Genomic DNA, 19519 nt, shown 5'->3' with positions numbered 1-19519 from the left:
ACCTAAAGTTGGAAAAATTTTAGGCCACTGGAAGTGTCACTAATGTCATTTTCCAGGCCAGTTTCAAATTGAAAACATGTTCATACTTTGCACACAATTTTGTCACACAACTACTCTTAAGTAATCTCATAGCAATTCCAGTGATTTTTTTTAATAAGGTTATTTGTGGATATGACATGTAGCAATTTTTGACAAACCAAGAGAAAAATAGATGTTCAAACATATCCATTTCTTTTTATTAAATTATGTTTAAGATGTTAATATTATGTGGCAAACTATAAAATTTTTTAGACATTACCAAATTACTCTCCAAGTTACTATTTTCTCCACTTTATCTATGGAAAAATGAGGTTAAAATACATTGTAAACAGCGGAGTTAATAAAAAGCAGAATAGAAAAATGATATTGTACTTTGAATTTTAGCTTACTATTATGTGCCTACAACCTTTTTTTAAAAACATTTGTTAATGTTTACTTATTTTTGAGAGAGAGAGACAGATAGACAGACAAACAGACTGTGAGCAGGAGAGGGGCAGAGACAGAGGGAGACACAGAATCCGAAGCAGGCTCCAGGCTCCGAGCTGTCAGCACAGAGCCCAATGCAGGCCTGAAGTTGTGAACCATGAGATCATGATGTGGGCCAAAGTTGGATGTTTAACTGACTGAGCCACCCAGGCACCCTGACCTCTTTTCATCATAGTAAAACCTCTAGATTGTTGGAGCCATCTATGTCTTGAGCAACTGAAAGTACAAACTTGAGAAAGATAACAAATAACTCTATTAAAAATTCACACAGAAAAAAAAGATTTTATTTTATAAATTAACCTTTTCAATCTTTACCCAAATGAACTCCTAGTCTATCCAAAGGAAAGGGAAGAAGAATAAATATTGTTAAAATGTCGACACTACCCAAAGCAATCTACATATTCAATGCAATCCCTATCAAAATAACACGAGCATTCTTCACAGAGCTAGAACAAACAATCTTAGAATTTGTATAGAACCAGAAAAGGCCCCGAATAGCCAAAGCAATCTTGAAAAAGAAAACCAAAGCAGGAGGCATCACAATCCCGAACTTCAAGCTGTATTACAAAGCTGTAATCATCAAGACAGTATGGTACTGGCACAAGAACAGACACCTAAATCAATGGAACAGAATTGAGAACCCAGAAATGGACCCACAATCATATGGCTAACTAACCTTTGACAAAGCAGGAAAGAATATCCAATGGAATGAAGACAGTCTCTTCGGCAAGTGGTGCTGGGAAAACTGGACAGCGACATGCAGAAGAATGAACCTGGACCACTTTCTTACACCATACTCAAAAATAAACTCAGAATGGATGAAAGACCTCAGTGTAAGACAGGAAACCATCAAAATCCTCGAGGAGAAAGCAGGATAAAACCTCTTTGATCTTGCCGCCAGCAACTTCTCACTCAACACTTCTCCAGAGGCAAGGGAAACAAAAGCAAAAATGAACTACTGGAACCTCATCAAAATAAAAAGCTTCTGCACAGCAAAGGAAACAATCAGCAAAACTAAAAGGTAACCGTCACAAAGGGAGAAGATATTTGCAAATGACATATCAGATAAAGGGTTAGTATCCAAAATCTATAAAGAACTCATCAAACTCAACACCCAAAAACCAAATAATCCAGTGAAGAAATGGACAAAAGCATGAATAGACACTTCTCCAAAGAAGACATCCAGATGGCCAACCGACACATGAAAAAATGCTCAACTTCACTCATCATCAGGGAAATACAAATCAAAACCACAATGTGATACCACTTTACACTTGTCAGAATGGCTAAAATTAACAACTCAGGCAACAACAGATGTTGGCGAGGATGCAGACAAAGCGGATCTCTTTTGCATTGTTGGTGGGAATGCAAGCTGGTGTAGCCACTCTGGAAAACAGTATGGAGGTTCCTCAAAAAATTAAAAATAGAAATACCCTATGACCCAGCAATTGCACTACTAGGCATTTATCCAAGGGATATAGGTGTGCTGTTTCAAAGGGACACAGACACCCCAATGTTTATAGCAGCACTATCAACAAGAGCCAAAGTATGGAAAGAGCCCAAATGTTCATCGATGGATGAATGGATAAAGAAGATGTGGTGTATATATATATACACACACACACACACACACACACACACACACACACACACAATGGAGTATTACTCGGCAATCAAAAAGAATGAAATCTTGCCATTTGCAACTACATGGATGGAACTGGAAAGTATTATGCTAAGTGAAATTAGTCAGTCAGAGAAAGACAAAAATCATATGACTTCATTCATAGGAGGACTTTAAGAGACAAAACAGATGAACATAAGGGAAGGGAAGCAAAAATCCTATAAAAACAGGGAGGGGGACAAAACATAAGAGGCTCTTAAATATGGAGAACAAACAGAGGGTTACTGGAGGGGTTGTGGGAGAGGGGATGGGCTAAATGGGTAAGGGGCACTAAGGAATCTACTCCTGAAATCATTGTTGCACTATATGCTAACTAATTTGGATGTAAATTTAAAAAAAATAAATAATAAAAAGTATAAGTGAAAAAAGAAACGAAAAGAAAAGAAAAGAGAAAAAAGGAAAGAAAGGAAAAGAAAATAAAGGAAAAGAAAAGGAAATACAGGTAAATCCAAAAAACAAATAAATAAAGGCAAGGGAAAAATTGTGTTAAGATCTAATGGAGTGATGACTGGAAGAACAAGGATAAAAATAGTGATAGTAGTGTAGGAAGAGAAAATGAATTTGGGAATTCTTGGCTCCTAACCCAACCTGAGTATTTTTGTTAGATGTATATTTTTAACTCCCTCTCTGGATAACAGTTTTTCCCACTCATTGTTCAGCTTTAGCTCTACCTGTGGGAATGTAGAAGTTTTTCCTAAAATCAAGTATAAAATTTATGTTACTGTTATTCTATCTAGGTGCCCAGCAGGATGGACCAGATTGAATGAGGCCAGGACCCAGAGACTAGACACATCCACTGAGGGAGCCCAGGTGGGTTCAAAAGCAAATAGCAGAGGAAATCCAGTTAACGTAACTATGCTGGAGATGGTGTCCAGTGTCCGGAAACGGGATGATCCAGGCAGGCAAGGAAGTAGTTGGTCAGCATTGTGGAAGAGTAGCAGGAGGATAGTCAGGTTTTTCTGAAAAGAAAGTAAAACAAAGAATGTCCAGGCAATATATTCATAATAAGATAAATGTGAAGTTGGCCTTGGATTTCACTAAGAGATTTTACTGGAGGAGGATCAGCAAGCAGAGAACTGTGTCGGGGTGGTCCTAGAGTCCTGGGCAGGTTATGAAAGTGGGGAACCAAAGAGAAGGGCAAAAGAACTCTCTAAGTTTCTACTCAGTGGGCATAAAGTTTCCACTCAATGGGCATAAACTCACAACTACGCAAGTAAGTTCCAGAGATCTGTACAACACTGTGCCTATAGTTAACAAAACAGTATTATATTTAAACATCTATTAAGAGGATAGATTGTCTTGCCACAATTAAAAACAAAACAAAACAAACAAACAAAAAAACCACAAAACTTCACTCCTTAGTCCCAGGATAAAAGGCAGAGAGTCTTTTTCACTGATCAAGACAAAGTCCTGCCACTGGAATGAAATTGTAAATTCAAAGCCATAGGAGTATCATCCATTAATGTCAAATTGAATGAATTATTGGCCCAGTAAAGGGTCTGTAGCTTCTCCCTTACGTATTTTTTTTTAAATGTCATCCACCTCCCCTTCTTCAGGTTCCTTGTCAAAATAGGAACAAGTGGTATTTTTCGCACTCATACTTCATGTGTATATCTCACGTATCTTCCATTGCAACTTTTTGTGTTTCTAATTACAGAAGGGAAGGCTTTAACACTGCTAATAGGAAGTTCACTAAGAGGTACATCAATTGTCTGAGCTGGGGAGGCTCAGCTATTCCTAAAAGTCACTGACTTCACCATTTAGGGCTTTTTTGATGGTGGGAAAGACAGCTGGTAAGTCACTGTGCCTATGGGGAGCACAGTATGAGAATATCCCTACCCCTCTTTTCTCCCTTTTTTTTTTTTTGCACTGAAACCCTTTCCATAATTTAGCATTAGTCATTCTCTTCTTTTAAATCCCTTTACTTCTAATCATTCTTGACTGAGTTTAAAATTTTACTCCTAACAATTTATTCTTGCCTTTGCATCAATTTGTTGCCTTTGTCATACTTAAAGCTCCATTACCAACATCACATTATGTTATAATTCCTTGTTTACTTGCCTGTTCTCCAGTATACTACAAATTTCAAGAAAGCAGTGATCAGATTTATCTCTTATATAGCAGCTCCAGCACCTGGACTAGTGTTCACCATTGAGATTTAAGCATTCAAATAATATTTGTGGAAGGAAAAAATAACTACATAAGCCAGGGACCCATACTATTCTCTCTCCCTTTATCTGTTACACAATGTATGTTCTGAAATCCCATCCTGACTTCTACTCTTCCCAGGCATAGTGTATAAACTGAAAATCCTACAGCATCATGGTTCAGATTGTCTGCTGCCTTAAGAATTGGTGGGGGAAAAAAAAGAATTGGTGGGGCTGCTCTATTTCTCCATCTTCCCTGCCATCATCCTAGAGCAAGCCACAGTTACCAATTTCCTGGAGCACTATAGTGGTGACCTATGGCCTCCCTGCTATCACTTACACTCATCTTCAAAACTATTCCCCTGAGGGCGGCAGTCATATTGTGAAATCATCAATAATACTTTCTTTTCCTTAAAACCCTAGAATGGCTTCCTAATACTGCAAGAGTAAAATTGAAACTGCTTTTTTAGCCCCTTCCATGAGATCTAATTTCTTCCCATCTCTCTACTCTTCCCCCACTATGGCCTCTTTTCAGGTTTTCAAGAATAGCTGAAATGTGTTTCCCTGCCAAACAGTTCCTTGCATGGCAGGCTCCATGACATTTTTTTAAAGATCTTCTCCAATTACTTTGTCAGATCACCTTCTCCCAAACCCCTACCCCCTCCTAATTACTTTTTAGCATTTCTAAACTGTACAATTCCTTCAAATTATGGACTATAAATTGAATCAAGATCTGTTTGTCTACTTCTTTTATTATCTCCTCCTCTACTAGACTATAAATTCCATGAGGACAAAGATCTGCTTCTGTTTTTCTTCCTTGTCTCCCAAACTTGCAGAACTTGGCTCAAAACTGATACTCAACACATATTTGTTATATAAATTGTTGAATAAAAAATAAATGAGTGGGAATTCATAGCCAATATGAAAAAACTTAACAGTGGAACAACAGTGGGAACCAGGTAGCATAAGAAGGTGTATTAGTCTGTTCAGACTGCCATAACAAAATATAACAGACTGGATGGTGTTAATGACAAAAATTTTATTTTCTCACAGTTTTGGAGACTAGAAGTCTCAGACAGAACTGCTGGCAGATTCCATTTCTGGTGAAATATCTCTTCCTAACTTGTAGATGGCCACCTCCTCACTGTATCTGCACCTGATCTCTTTTCTGTGCATGAGCAGAAAGATCTCTTATGTCTCTTCCTCTTCTTATAAGGACATCAGCCCTGTTGGATTAGGGCCAAATTCTTATGACCTCATCTGACCTTAGTTATCTCCTTGAAGGCCTTGTCTCAAAATATCATCACAGACGTTTAGGGCTTCAACATACAAATTTGGGGGAACACAATTAGTCCACAGCACAATGAAACTCTAGATGCTAAAAGATAAGATCCTGGACCTTTGTGCAAGCTATCATGAAAATTAATATAGGCTCTAGAGAGCAAAGTTTTGAAATGAAAAAACAAATTAATATTTGATTGTTTAAAACACATCTAATTAAATAAATTTTTATGGGCAATTTATCATGCATATAATTATACAACAAAGAAATTATTGTGCATAATAATATATCTGTAGCAAATCAGCTTTGATGTAAATTTTTGAAATTATAACCACTAACTATATATGCTCAGTTTTTGTGAATTTACTATCAAGGAAGATTGATTGTATGAAGAACAAGTTCTCAATGCTGTTGCGTTTTGGTTTATTTTTGTGGGTGGGGGTTATTGAGAACAACTTTAAAATAATCAGAAGTTCCTCATCTCTCTGATGCTAAGTTCTACTTGGCCACCCTACTGCATTCAGTGTTCTAGCACAGTTGACCCTCTGTTTGCTCTTCTCATTCATGTGAATGTTCATTGGGCACCTCTATGGTAACATTCCAAAACTAAATGTACCATCTTTGTCCAAACCTATTCATTCAATGCACATGACTTTATGTTTTAAGTATCTGCACTTTCTATTTTCTCCAACAAGAACTCTTCCACTGGTAAAACCTACCAAAATTTCAAAACTGTGTTCAGGTGTTTTCTTATCCTGGAAGCTCTCCCTGAATCCCCAGAAGAGACTAGAGATTCCTTTTTGTTCTCCTTTGGCACTTAGTGCATACCAACCTCATAATTTACCATAATATATGCAATAATCTTCATTTTTTCTATCTCCTTTCCTAGACTATTCATTTCACGAATACCTGCCAAGCATCTATTATGTTCCAGGAATGTCTATGGTTCTTAGGATACCTTAGTGCACAAAACAATTTCTTGCCAAAAAGGAACTTACACTCTAGTGGAGAGAGACAAAGGCTAAATCACTTCTTACATTATAATAAAAGTAAGCAAGAACAAATAGAATAAGAGGAATTCAGAGTGCATGCAGGGTGTAGAGGTCAGGGCAGGTAGCAATATTGGATAGTGTGGTCAGTACTGGGGTTATTGATAAGGTGATATGTGAATAAAGACACGAGGACCCCCAGAGAGGAACTCAAGAGGAAGAGCATTCCAGACAAAGAGACTAGCTAGTGCAAAGTGCTTACGTGGGAATTATCTAGTGTTTTTAAGGAACAGCAAGTTGGCCAGTGTAAGTAAACCAAAGGGACTAAGGGCAGAGTAGCAGCAGAAGAAAGTCACTGAATTATAATGGGTTCCTATAGGCCATTATAAGATTATGGCTTTTACCCTAAGTAAAATAAGCAGCATTGCGGACCCTTGAGCAAAGGAATGACATAGTGATTTATTTATTTATTTTTTTAGAGACAGAATGTGTGTGAGTGGGAGTGAGGGGCAGAGAGTCAGAGAGAGACAGAGAGAGAATCATAAGCAGGCTCCGCGCTCAGCATAAAGGCTTGATCCCACAACCCTGGGATCATAACCTGAGCTGAAATCAAGAGTCAGGTGATCAATTGACTGAGCCACCCAGATGCCCCACAATTTAAATTTTTAAAAATGTTCTGGCATCTAACTTAAGGCTAAACTGACAAGATAGTGACAAGAAGCCCTGTTAGAAGACTACTGCAGTAGATGTAAGGGTAACTCAAAGCAAGGAAGTAGTTATAGAAGTAGTGAGAAGGGGACAGGTAGAACACACAGGATTATATAACAGGTTATGTGCAGTTTGAAGGAAGGACAGAAGTCAAGTAAAACTGCACAATTTTTGGCTTGAGCAACTGAAAAAAAATGAAGCTGACATCGACTGAGATGCGATTATCAAAATAGTACATGTAAGATAAAGAGGAAGATCGAGGTCTAAGCCTCACAACACTCCAACATAAAATGGCAGGTGAAAAGAGGAGGAAGTAGGAAGAAAGACCAATAAATAGTAACTGTGGATTTAAGACAAAAAGCAAGAAAGTATGATGCATAGAAGCCAAGTCTGGAAAGTTTACCTAGGTGCAAGGAGTAGTCAACAGTGTGACAAGTTGCCGAGATGCCAGGAAATACAAGGATTGAGAATTAACTGTTTGACCAACTTGTGTATGTCTTATTCACTTTGAACCTCCAGCACAATACAGAGTAGGCAGTCAGAAGTTCTTCCCTCTGTGTGTATCACAAGAATATTAACTAATAGAATACTGGAAGAGATCTATAGTGGAGTGGAGGTGAAATGGGAGAAATAGGTTAATCATATTACATGGTAAGATTCTTAGCTCAGTGTTTTGTCGTGTGATTCAACCTTATTCATATGCCCATGCCATGTCTAAATGGGCATAGATGATTTATAGAAAGGCAATTTATTTATGAACTTTACTTGTATATTGGCCATATACAACCTTACTAAATATCTCTTGTATTGCTTTGGTAGAGCTCTCATTAACTTTCCCAGATATAATTTACTTGTAATTATAAATTTCCAGATTCTCCAAAAGGAATTTTCATTTTTAAACAAATACAGTAAAACGCTGAACAAAAAGATGAATGAAAAACTAGAAAGCACAGTGCAATTTTAAACTACAAAACTTACCAAACAGTCATAGACTTTCACCTTGGAAAAAGCAATACCAGTAAATAACCAACTCAGTAGAGGAAATGTACTGAGCTTTACTAGGACATTAAAAACACTGCATTATGAAGCCCTCTAAGAAAGTGTTTTTAAAAGCTATTTTTTTATAAGTATTTTTTTTTCAACATTTTATTTTATTTTTGGGACAGAGAGAGACAGAGCATGAACGGGGGAGGGGCAGAGAGAGAGGGAGACACAGAATCGGAAACAGGCTCAGCCCAGTGCCTGACGCAGGGCTCGAACTCACGGACCGCGAGATCGTGACCTGGCTGAAGTCGGACGCTTAACCGACTGCGCCACCCAGGCGCCCCTAAGAAAGTGTTTTTAAATTGATTTGTTTAAGCAACCTGTCACTGAGACTGAAATAGCCAATAATGAAAAACATCAGCACCCTGAACTGAGAAGATATTTAAGGGAATGGCAAAGAGGAGAAAGGTACGCCTTGCTTTATGTAGCATACTAATTAATTATTTAGAAGGAGGAGTAAATATGTGCAGATTATATTCTGAGATGGCATTCATTTTGATAATACTACAAAGATGATTAATAGAGGAAAATAAAATGCACCACAGCCTGGGAAGTTTGAGATATTAGTAAGTGAAAGAAAAAAGATATAAAGAAAAAATAATTTTTGAAAAATTTTGAAGAATAAACAAACCTTGAAAGTAATAATTCTAGTTTTTAACATCTATAGAGGCTAACGTATTATTCTGAGTATAATAAATGTGACATATATTGGACTCAGCAGATTTGGGGGGGCATGCAAAGATAAAATGGTTAAAATTCCTCTTGGAATAGAATATGAAGGAAAAGGGCAAAACTTTGGAACACTTCAATCTAAACCTGGCATGTGCTTACTAATATGAATGGGGCATGAAATGTAAGCGCCAGGTTGGGGGGGGGTGGAGGAAGGACAAAAAGTATTACAACAATCTTCATTTCTCCTGGTTGCTCTGAAGATCATAAACTTTACACAAAAAATAAACTCTTATGGCTGAAATTCCTCTAGTATCAGAGCTCTCAAGAGGAAGAGTTTTCTGATTACAGCAAGATGGCAGAATAACATCTGAACTTCTCTCTAAAATATTCATAAATTATGAAAATATTTAATAAATTTAATGCCTATCTGAGATATCCAGAAAAGAAAAGAAAACATCCAACTGTCAGAACTGAAGAGTGAATCTGAAATGAGGAAATCATGTAAGCCATCTCGGTATCTGCCTAAGATGGAGCAGGGCACAGAAGAGAAAAATGGCAGGTACTAGTGTCATCGGCAGTAGATATGCTTTTTCAGAACCAGTTGAAACAGAGTCAGAACTAAAACCCCAACATGAGGGGCACCTGGGTGGCTCAGTCGGTTAAGCGTCTGACTTCAGCTGGGATCCTGATCTCATATTTTGTGAGTTCAAGCCCCACATCAGGCCCTGTGCTGACAGCCTGGAGCCTGCTTCAGATTCAGTCTCCATCTCTCTGCGCCTCCCCTGCTCATTTTCTGTCTCAAACATAAAATAAAACAAAAAAAAATTAAATTAAATTAAAAAAAAACAACAACAACATGAAATGAGAATCCCAGAAGATCTGCACTTTCAGAGAAAGGCGCGGGGCGGGGGGGGGGGGGGGGGGGTGCTAGAAAAAAAATTTGCCACCAGCACAAAGAGACAAAAAAAAGCTTCTAATTGCCCGATTTTGGCGGGGAAGGGGAGGAAGAATTCTCCTTAGAAATGACCACTATAAGCACCTCTACAAATACTGTCTTGTATATCATGCAGTTTGAGGATCCAAATTTATACAACTACAAAGGCCTGGAGCCTGCTTCACATTCTGTGTCTCCCTCTCTCTCTGACCCTCTCCCACTTGCACTCTGTCTCTGTCTTTGCTCTCTCTCTCTCTCTCTCTCTCTCTCTCAATCTCTCTCTCTCATAAATAAATAAACAGTAAAAAAGGGTTGTTTTGGGGCGCCTGGGTGGCTCAGTCGGTTAAGTGTCCGTCTTCAGCTCAGGTCATGATCTCACAGTCCATGAGTTTGAGCCCCACGTCGGGCTCTGTGATGACAGCTGGGAGCACGGAGCCTGCTTCAGATTCTGTGTCTCCTTCTCTCTCTGCCCCTTCCCTGCTCATGCTGTCTCTTTCTGTCTCAAAAATAAATAAATAAAAACATTTTTAAAAAAATAAAATAAAAAACGGGTTTTTTTTCAAGAACACAACATAAGATCTACTTTCTTAGCAAATTTTTAAGTATACAATACAATATTACTAACTTTAGGCACTATGCTTTTAGTACTCCCTACCAAAAAAAAAAAAAAAGTTTTCAGAATGGTTGTTTGTATGACAAAATAAACTGATTCTTTGTATCCTGAAATATTTTTTATATAATATCCTCAAATCAAATGAAAATTTGGCTAGATATAAAATTATAGGCACAATGTAGGGTTTTTTCCCCTTTTCTTTACGTCTTTAGAATATTATTCATATTTCTTTTTGCTTTCAATGTTGTTGAGAAATCTATGGTTATTGTTATCCTTGTCCCTTTGTTCATAATCAGCTCTTTCTCTTTGAACTTAATAGAAGCTTCTCAGTGTAAGTAATGTTTTTAAATTTCATTATACTGTAGATAAGTTTGTATTTTTCTTATTTACCCTTTTTGATACTTTATGATCTCTGAAGCCAGAAGTCATTCATCTTTTTTTTCCTTTTTTGTAAACTTTTAAATTGAAGCATAACATATATAATATAAAGTATACAAATTTTAAGTGTATAGCTCAATGATGTCTCTTTGCACAGTGAATATACCCATGTAAACACCACCCATATTAAAATATAAAATACCCCACAATACTCCAGAAGATTAACTATTTTTTAACTTCTCTCACTAAATATTGCCTCATGTCTATATACAAGGAATCACAGAATTTTATATCTTTTGCTTCTGACTTTATGCACTAAACATATTATGTCTGAAGGATTTATTCATGAGTCCAACATTAGTCCATTATTATCATTGCTATTTAGTTCTCCATTGTATTAGTATATTACAATTCATTATAATTCTTCTTTTAATGGGTATTTGGATGCTGTCCAGTTTTGGACTATTATGAGTACCACTATAAGTATTTTGTTCATGCGTGTTAATGTACATAATGAAATTTCTGTTGGGTATATACCTAAGAATGGAATTTCTGAGTCGGAGGATGTGCACATGATTATCCTTAGTAGATACTGTCAAACAATTTACCAAAATGGCTGTATACATTTAAGCTCCCATCAACCATAAATAAAAATTCAACTATACCAAAGTTTTTTTATATCTACTCATCCTGCATACATACAGAGATATATATTATTTCTCAATACTTTTCTTATGTTTAAAGGACTTCACAATTTTAAAAATATGTAAAAACATGAAAACTAAAAGCAATTTCAGGAAGAATATTCAACTAAGTAGGGCAAGATTGTTTTATTCTTGTCCCTCCTTCCTCTTCCTAGACAATAGATACATAAATGTTAGGGGAATAGAGATATTGACCAGCAAGACTTGGGATTCTTTAACATAGTAAGATTCAGGGAATATGTGAAAAGAGCTTGATTTTGACAGAAGGATAAGGTCCAATTTTCTCATAGATACTCTGTCAACAAGATCTAGGGCACATCTTTCAGCATCCCACCTTTACTCTGAAGCCGAGAAGCTCTTGCAGAAGACCTAGGAGAAAAATCCAAGGGTTTCTAGTAGCAGTGATAAAACAAAGGGTTAAGGGCCCTTGTAGGAAAATAAGATGAAAAGAATCTAAAATAGGGTGTTTTTTAACCCACTCCATGGGAGGCCATGTGGGGCTGCCCAAGGAGCCGAGACAGAGTAAGTACGGTAAGGAGCTGAATAAATTAAACTACATTCTAAATCCACATGTTCCTGGGGATCTGTACAAGGAGCATGTTTGCCTTGCAGCTGAAGTAAAGCAGTTTTGCATATGTTAGTTTCACTTACAGTAAGCTTGCTTACAATGGACCCTACATTCTTCTAAGAGCAAAGTCAAATGGTTGTACTTGAGTCAGCATTTCTGGGGGTGAACCCTGGGAATCTGTTCCATAAACACGCTCCCTTGGTGATACTGGTATGCAGCCAAGTTTTGGAACCACTAATATGTAATCTTTTGTATCACTGAGTTGGCTCATGGAGTTAAATAATTGAAAGTCACTAAACCATGGATATTTCTGGCTCTTATATTTGAAGAAAAGTTCATTCAGGGGATATGGATTCGTTTGGACCTGCAGCCAGAGGTGATTTTACATTACCTACAGCGAGAGAGTTCTGGGTATGCAGCCCCAGCTTAAGAATAATGAACTGACCCAGGGTGGGCCTGCCCACCAGAAGACAGCGCTTCTAAGACAACCTTCAACCCTTGCAGACCACAGGGCTTAGTTGGCAATCAGAAAAATTACAGTATGGTGCTGTATCTTTTCTGCAGCTTTATCCTCCATTTTATGAAACATAATACTTACTGGAAGCTGAACAGAACATCGAAAGAAAATTTTTGACTCCAAAAATGGAAAGGCTGATTTATAAAATTAGACACACATTACTTAGTGTTTCAGAGCATTCAATCTAGATCGTAAATATTTCCATTCAGTTCCAAAGGTAAGCATTTTATCCCATGCATTCATTATTCTCCTTGTTAGGAAATCACTCTCTTTGTGATGAAATTACTTTTTCTTTTCTTAAATCAAACCATAATCTTCCCTCCTCTCCCAAACTATAATTTTTCTCTTTTCTTTCTCTTTTTCTAAGAATTTAGAAACAACTTTTTACTTTTCAAGACGTGAGGTTTCGATGTTAACAGCATTTCATGCACATCTTCCTGTATACCAGATATTGTATCAGATACTTAGTATTTTACTATATTGCAAAGGATTTGGTCTTAGCAAAAAACTAGGTGTGGTAAGGTCACCATCCCTACATTACACTTGAGAAAACCAAAGCTCTGTAAGTTTACATCATGTGCCCAAATTCATACAGCTAGTGCATGAATGAGTTAGGATTCCTGGGCAGTCGTTAAGATGTTCTATCTCTTGTTTTTTCCATAAAATGAGTGGTTTTCAAATTTGTTCTCTGGAACCTTGGTAACCAAAGACATAGTCCAGGAGTTTTGCAAATGTTAGACACAAATTTCATTTTTAAGTGTTATAAATCAAACTTGTACATGCTGAAAACTACCATCTTTGGCTGTACAGTTAGATCCATTCATTTTGTGCCCTCCTCAAATTTTCTCCTACCATCTCTATACATACATTTAAACTTTTCATAATCTGCTGATTAGAAAGATTTTTCTTTCTGTACTAATCTTTTGTTGAATTTAGATTCAACATGCTCATGCTTTCATAAATTCCACAAACAGAACACATGTGTTACATGTACTCAGTTAAATACCAAACAGAGCTCAAGAACATCTGCTCGATGCATTGGCCAATCATGATACGCAATCTATTGTGAAATAAGAAGTTATTATAGAGAAAGTCTGCTAGTAACTACAGAATATTACAATTAATAGAGGTGGCTATTATCCAATTTGTATTCTGAATGTCTGTTTTAGTAAAGAAACTGAATCAGTTGTTAGATATTATTAGTGATTCTTTTTGAGAAGTTGTATTCATTTTTAATATTGGAAGTATTCTATATGCTTTTCAACCATCCTGGCATTATAAAATGAGCTGTTTAAATAGTTGTTATCCTTTGCAACCACCTCTCTGTATTAGTCATGATTTTCTTGATACAGTTTAACTAAAACAAAACACAGAAATTAATGTTTATGACACTGACTACAAAGTGTAGCTGTCATCCTTAGCTGTTAAATTCAATATGTGCGCTCACAAAAAAAAAAAAAAAAAACTCATTATTTGATTCTTAAGAAATAAATGTTATCAATTTCAAATTCTAAAAAGACATTTGGCCAAAAGAAATAGCATTGTTATCATTCTATATAATGAGGTTTCAATTAAAGTTTTCCTTGAAAAAAGAATCCTACTGCTTTGAAATTTTAAAGATCAGTCTACTACAACAACCTGACATTTGGCAAATAAAATAGTACCCTGCCATGAAAGAAAAAATGAAAACTTATTGAATAAACAGACTACTTTGTAATTTTCCATTGTAATTAACTGAGGTAAAAATACATTTTACTGTGTTCCATTATTCTCCCAAGCAATCTTAACAAAAATATTATATTCTCAAAGGACATTTCATCTACAACATCCTTAAAAGAAAAAAGAATTTAATTAAAATGGGGATGAAGTTATAAAACTGGATCACTTTGGCCAATATAGCATTGCATATTTCATTGTCCACCTACATTATTTATAGTAAGATATGAGGAAGTTTCTATAGTTGTCTATACTGATGCATTCAAGAACAAAGCAGTCAATACCACTGATGTCTAGAATATTATTTAGAAATAGCTTCTTCCCATGATAAAATATCATGGTATATTATATTTCCTACTTAATAAATAATACAAAATCTACTCTTCTTTCTCAAAGTTCAATCTCTCCACACTGTTTCTTTATCTGTCAAATACATATGATAGCTCCTCTAAAGCCAGCCTCTCCACTTGTACCCAAATCCCATCCTTCCCACCCACTTAAGGACATCACTAGAACAATGCTCCATACCCTATTCTATGCCATCAATTCTTGCTTTCTGCTGGATCTTTCTTGTCAGGAAAAAACATTCTTTTAAAAAAATTCCCATATTTAAAGGAAATCTTCTCTAACTTCAACTTTCCCCACTAGCTGCCATTTTACTTTTTTTTCTCCTCTTTTTGGTAAAAAGTTCCTGAAAGGGTGCTCTGTATATGCTATCTTCAATTTCTCAGCCCCGTTTTCTCTTAAATCCACTCCACTCAGTCTTGTATCACTTTTGCTCCTATCACTCTTATCAAAGTCACCAATCACCTCCACAAGTCAATACCCAATGGTCAACTTTTGGTCTTAGCAATAGCGTTTGACACAGTTGATCATTCTTCTTTTCTATACTTGGATTCCAGCACATCACAGTTCCCCAGACTTCTCTTATCTCAATGCTTGTTCCTTCTCAGTGTCCTTTGTTAGTTCTTCCTCCTTCTCCTCCCATACCATGTAATGCTGGATAGATGTCCACTATGTCTTTCCTATTTTTATAATAATTCCCTTGGAGATTCCATTCAGACATGATCTTAAATGCCACCTATGTGCCAATAACTCCCAAATTCATATCTCCAGCTCCAACCCTTCCCCAAACACCATACTTAGGTAGGCAATTGAATACCTGAAATCTCCATCTGTTTGTTCAATAAATAGATCAATTCAAACATTAAACCTACCCCACCAACACTGCTCATCATTTGCATTGATGGCAACTCCAACTTTTTCAATTGCTAGTATTGAAATCTTACAGTCATCCTTGTATCCTCTACTTCTCTCACATTCTACATCCAGTTCTCAAGAAATTTTGTTGCCTGTGCCTTCAAAATGTATCAAAAATCCAATCCCTTCTCATTACTTCCAGTCCCACCTTCCTGACCCAAATCACCATCATCAGTATCCTAAATTACTGCAATAGACTCCTAACAGGTCTCCCCGCTTCTATCCTACACCACTACCACCCCCAACAGCCTAATCTCAGCAGAAGAGTCAGATGGTTGCATTAAAAGGTAAGGCACCTCATGTCATTCCTCTGCTACCAGGTCCTATGGGTTCTGGCCCCTTGACCACTCCCTTCATTCACTCTGCTTCAGCCACATTGGACTTCTTACTGTTCTTCTAAGGGCCAGGAATGTTCCTACCTTAAAGCCTTTGCACTGGATATCCCTGCCTTCTTAAATGCTCTTCCTCAGATATCACCAACTTCAAGTTTTTGCCCAAATATCACCTTATTGAGGCCTTCCCTTAGCTACTTACTCTACTGAAACTTGCAACCTGCAGCCCTTCCCTGCCATCTGCCATTCTCCTTATTTACTTAACTGTATTTTTTTTCTTTTGCCTAATACTTACCATCTTCTAAAATTGGCTAAAAATGTTGAGAAGTAATCTCCTCTCTAGAATGTAAGTTCCATGAAGGCAGGGATCTTTATCTGGTTTGTTTAGTAATGGATGGTAAGAACCTAAAACAGTGCCTAAGCCACACCAGGTATTTAGTAAATGCATGCTAACTAAATGAACTCCACTCACAATGGACTCAACAACAGAATCCTTGATGAATTGAAAAAAACAAAACAAAACAATGGAAATCATCATTAAATCACATCAAACAATCAATTATATCTATACAGTTTAAATCAGTGGTTTTCAGCGCAGACTGATTTTGTCCCTTCACTGCCACCACCCAGGGAAGATTTGAAATGTCTGAGACGTTTTTGGTTGTCATATTTTGGAGGTTGCTACTGATGTCCAGTGAATAAAGATCAGGGATACTGCTAAACATTCTACAATGTGCAAGAAAGCCCCCATAACAAAAAATCATCTGGCCCAAAATGTCAATAGTACTGAGGCTGATAAACCCTAGTTTACACTGAGATTTTGAGAGATCCAAAAAGAACAGGATATTCAGAAACTAAATATTATAGAACTACCACGCTTAGATATTTTATTATGCCCAAAGTTTTATTTAGTTCAGTGAATCCTTTCTTATATTTTTAGTATGTAATAAGATCACGGGCAATTCAATCCTGCTATTTATAGGGTAAACTAAGTTCCCAAAGAGATTTAACAATGTTTCAATCCTCACAGGGCCAGTTAAAAACAAACCACGATAATGCTTTTAAATCTGAAAACAAAAAACAGGGGCACCTGAGTGGCTCAGTCAGTTAAGCATCCTACTCTTGACTTTGGCTCAGGTAGGTCATGATCTCACAGTTCATGGGTTTCAGACCCACGTTGGGCTCTGCACTGACAGTACAGTACAGAGCCTGCTTGGGATTCTCTCTCTCCCCTTCTTTCTGTGCCCCTCCCCCATTCATGCTGTCTACCCCCTGCCAAAATAAATAATTTTTTAAAAAATGAAAATTTTTAAAGATCCAAAGATGAAATAAATATAAGAAAAGAGTGCAATAAATAAGATGCCCTAGAGGTGGTATGCCCTGTGTCCAGGAGTTTTTTTAATGACTTCTCTTCTTTTCTACAAAATGATCCTAGACCACAGAACTTTTCACATGCCTGCTGGTGGTTTTAAAAGACCTGAAAAATAGGGGCACCTAGGTAGTTCAATCTGTTAAGTGTTGGACTTCAGATGACTGTGATCTCACAGTTTGTGGGTTCGAGCCCCATGTGGGGCTCTGCGCTGGACAGCTCAGAGCCTGGAGCCTGCTTTGGATTCTGTGCCTCTCTCTCTGCCCCTTCCCCCACTTGTGCTCTGTCTGTCTCTCTCTCTCTCTCTCTCTCAAAAATAAAATAAACATTAAAAAAATTTAATGAAAGACCTGAAAAACAAACAAACAAACAAACAAACAAACAAACAAAAAACAGGCATGGCCCCAGTCAATACAACAATGAGCAAAGAAAAATAGCAATAAAACCGCTGCAGAAAAAACTTAAAAACTGCTTCGTCTCTATCAACTATCCCACCCCTTTCTCCTCACCAGGGAAAAAATATTTAAATCTAACCTACTAATTGTCTGTATATAGAGAAAGAATACTCAACATTTACAATCAAAGTGTTAACCTAATGTATTGTTGGATTATAAGCAGTGATATACTGAAGCTGGGTCACACCGCATAATAAGAGCCAACTGTACACAACTCTTCCCAAGGCTGCAATAGCTTGAAATCAGCCTCTGCAATAATATTTACACCATGGAAATTGGCAAATTCAACAAATCAGCCCCTGTCCCCATTGCTGAATTTGTTAACATTTAAGAGCATACCACTAACTACATCTAACATGGTACCAATGGGTCTGTTGGACCTTTGATTTCCCAAATTAATTTGCAAAAAAGTCTCTTTAGTTCTGAAGGTCACCATAGCAGGTTGAGGAACCCCCACTTGAGGAAGGCAGCTTGGATTTTAAAACTATATAAGCCAGGATTTGAATATCAGTCTTAGGTAAATTACTTTCTCTTAACCCTAACCTCATTTGTGAGGTGTGGATAGTAATACACCCAGCAGAGAATTGACTGTGAACATTAAGTTAAATACCTACATAAAGTTCTAAGTTCAGAGGCTGGCAAGTAACAAATAGATGTTCAACTAAATCCATAAGCCCTTTTCTTATGTGCTTGTCCAAAGATAGAAAGGATTGCTGGTTTTGAGACATGCCAATGGCCAACATCGTTCATTTCCTCCTCTGACTTTCTCTCAACTAATAGTTGCAAAGGATGTGGGAGACTGAAGGAGAAGTCAATTATTGAAATTAATTACTAATTATAATTAATTAATTAAAGTATAATTAAACAATTTGGGGAAATTTTTCAGAGTATTAGTAGATCACTCATTCATACCAAGATTCAAAAGATTCATCTGAACTATACATGTTACCTGGCTATTTAATTTGCAGGGCCCAGTGCAAAATCAAAATATGGGGTCAACTTATTTAATTATTAAGAATTTCAAGAATTGACTGTGTAGCACTGGAGTGAGCATGCGGTCCTCCAGGGTACAGGGCCCTACATGATGCACAGGTCACCTGCTCCATGAAGCCAGGCTTGGTGACTTCTTTCTACATCCTTCCTTCACTGCCTTCTCCCCTTCTATCACTGTCCACATACACATACATTCAGATTCCCTTTCTGATGCCTATAAAGTTTTTGCCAGGTTTTAGCAGCACAGATAGCTTGCTGTGGATGCCAAAGCTGAGGGGAAAGGGACATCTATTTCTGATTTGTGTTCTCTCCTCTCATAAGTTCCTTTGTTGATGTTCACTTACAAACAACTGTCCAATCCAAGTTCTTCCCATCTCCCCAGTAGTATTTTGACTTATGGGGGCTATTATATTTTAAATATTTGACCTAGATTATATATGGTTTTTAAAAGCTATTCAGTATGTTTTAAACACATCCTAAAAAAAATTGTGTTTTTTTTTAATTCAAAAAATGTAAGCTTTGAAGATAGACAAACTGAAGGTTTGCTGATTATTGGCTGGGTGGCAATAATTATAAATTATATTTGAATTATATATCATTTTAAATTATTAAGAATTTTAAGACAATGGCAA

General features: G+C 36.9%; 1 long non-coding RNA gene across 1 annotated transcript in view; it reads right to left on the bottom strand.

The window, feature by feature from the left end:
- Positions 1-2960: 2960 nt before the first annotated feature.
- The window catches only part of LOC123586940, a 191109-nt gene continuing 174550 nt past the window's right edge, over positions 2961-19519 (bottom strand). The window contains exon 3 of the long non-coding RNA XR_006707029.1: positions 2961-3165. This is a non-coding gene — a long non-coding RNA (uncharacterized LOC123586940). The remainder of the gene's footprint in view (positions 3166-19519) is intronic.

The sequence above is a fragment of the Leopardus geoffroyi genome, chromosome C3, assembly GCF_018350155.1.
Source record: "Leopardus geoffroyi isolate Oge1 chromosome C3, O.geoffroyi_Oge1_pat1.0, whole genome shotgun sequence".
Lineage (NCBI taxonomy): Eukaryota > Metazoa > Chordata > Mammalia > Carnivora > Felidae > Leopardus > Leopardus geoffroyi.
Note: the sequence above shows the minus strand (reverse complement) of the source record. Positions and strands in the feature narration are given on the sequence as shown.